At 38.4% G+C, this 2,500-nt stretch overlaps 1 protein-coding gene across 1 annotated transcript in view; it reads left to right on the forward strand.

The window, feature by feature from the left end:
- The window catches only part of LOC144968942 (uncharacterized), a 301,950-nt gene that overhangs the window by 83,368 nt on the left and 216,082 nt on the right, over window positions 1-2,500 (forward strand). The gene's annotated exons all lie outside the window — the stretch shown is intronic.

Genomic DNA, 2,500 nt, shown 5'->3' on the forward strand with positions numbered 1-2,500 from the left:
TTTGGTTTGAAGACATTTCAGATTATGTTTTGCATTCAGTCATTCGTTTGCACGAGTTGTCAATCAAAATAAATTAAATATGATGAAACTATTTTTAGCATGGCCGGAAATAACGCTCAGCTTTTTTCATATCTACTTTAGTTATCATTACTCACACGTTTTTATATTGTACTTCATTTATTGTTTTGATTCTTCTTCTTCTTCTTCTTCTTCGTTCCCGTCACGTCACATGGTCAGTCCGGTCTGGTGAATGAAGCCCACAGTGGTCCTGAGGTCGTCCTCACTGCCATACAGCTTCTTTGAGTATGGGGTTGGGTCAGGCCAGAAGTTCCTTCTCAACTGGTTGTACCTTGGACATTCCATTAGGACATGATGTCCATTTTCATTTTCAAGTCCGCAGTCACATTGTCCAGAGGCACCTGCTCTGGACATCCTCCACATATGTTCCTTTAACTGGTTGTGTCCAGTTCATTTTTTGGAATCTTCTCCACGTTTAAAGCAAGAGGTGGTGGAATGGTTTAGGCAGTTGCACTGGTGCCCAGGGTTTCTGGTTTCTTCTTTGTATTAACTCACTCGACCCCAACACCGACTATATCCGTAGTTGACCCGGGTTACTTAACTCCATGCCTATTTATTACATTTTTCTGAGACAAATTATAGGCGTAGTATCAAAGCTAATGTTCTTAATTTTTATATGTTAATGGTAGTTGAAAAAAAATATGTACATGCTCATTTTTACTACATTTTTTTTTCTAATTTTGAAAAGTAGCAAAAATCTCTAGGATTGAGTGAGTTAAAACTACGTCATAATATTTTAAATAATTTTATTTTTAAAAGTTGTTTTTTTTTCCTCGCGCCCTGTATTTTACAACTGGGTTTGTTTGTTTATGTTTTTAAGGGTTTTACGGCGCTTGCAACACATTTAGGTTATATTAGCGCCAGTGAAAAGGAAGAAAATCGGATAGTAAAAAGTTCTAGAATTACAATTAAAGCACCCAAGAAAAAGTAAGACAAAGGGGAACTGAGAACAAATAGGGATGAGATGTAGAATCCAAGAGCACACCACCAATGTACTTAGTTTGAGATCACCTATAAGTCTCATCCAGACACTAGCACAAAACCCAACAAAGAGGAACACACTCAAATGCTTACATTATACATTCAAAATAAAAATAATAATACATAACAGAGAGATGATTTACAAGGAAAAAAATATCATCTCCCAAAACAATAACTATGCATTTGACTGTTTCCCTCCCAGCCAGGACTCCGACCAGGGCCAGGAAAAAAACCAAGTAATCTCATTCCAAGACAAAGGCAGAAAACATGTTGGAAAACAGATATAAGGGTATAGAAGACACAGTATGTACCCCCTGCCCACTATGGGAGTACAACTGGGTTTGTATTCATTGACATTTATTTGAAGTCGAGCTGAGAGCCAACGTATCGATTACTCCATCCCAACGAATACTTCCTTTTTATCCGAGAGTTCGATTCCAAGGAAGGATGTGAGTAATAACTTCACGAGTGCCGTGTTCACAGTTATTGTTTACATAATAATAATATTCAATTGTATTCATGAATGGAATGAAAACCACCGAGAAATTCGGTCAGTTGTCATAGTCGGCAAATAACAATAGCGAATAGGTCAAGAGGGCTAAAGAGGGGGGTAAGATCATTGGTCACAGGGAAATAAACGTATAGAAGGAACGAGGTTGACGTCACTCAGTTCGTTGTTCTTGTTTTTTTTTTTTGACATTCATTCTGGTGATTAGTTCTGAGAAGATGTATCAATCAGACTATAAACGTTCAAAGTTACACGCAGTTTTTAGTGTTGGTACATGAAATCCGTCTGCCGGATATTGTGATTATTTTTTAGCAAAACGCATAGCATCAAATCAATAGACAGAGCTGGTTGAAAATGCAGAATCCTTGCGAACAGGTTCCCAATGCCGTTTGCCGACCTTGTGAGGGCGCATTTGGAGGGAGTTCGAAATTTAAAACTCATGAATTCAAACATTTTTTTATTTTACCCCTCCAATGACCGGCGACATCCCGGGTTTGAGAGTTTTTTGCCAAGATGAGAGTCATTTAAATCGATCGATATTTGAAGGACGAGTTTTCTGGCCAAATGTTTAAATAATATGGGTTTCTCCAGAGTACGGCAGAACAGTGGCTAGATGAATGACAGATTTGAAAATGGCGACATTGACTGCTTGTGTCATGAATTTGAAATGAATGGTGGACGAATCTGAAGCTTAGGGTCATGGCTGGATGTACGGATGTGTTTGAAAGTGAACAATGAACGGATAATATACGAGGTGATTGAAAATGAACAATGACCGAATGTGTGATTTGATTGAAAATGAACATCGACGGATGTGTGTGATTGAAAATCAACGGTGACTGGATTTGTGATGTGATTTAAGTGAACAGTGAACGGATGCACGTTCATTAACATATCCCCCCCCCCCATACACACACACATGAACACGCTTGC

The sequence above is a fragment of the Berghia stephanieae genome, chromosome 3, assembly GCF_034508935.2.
Source record: "Berghia stephanieae isolate SIO BIC M18660-M18661 chromosome 3, UCSD_Bste_1.3, whole genome shotgun sequence".
Classification (NCBI taxonomy): domain Eukaryota; kingdom Metazoa; phylum Mollusca; class Gastropoda; order Nudibranchia; family Aeolidiidae; genus Berghia; species Berghia stephanieae.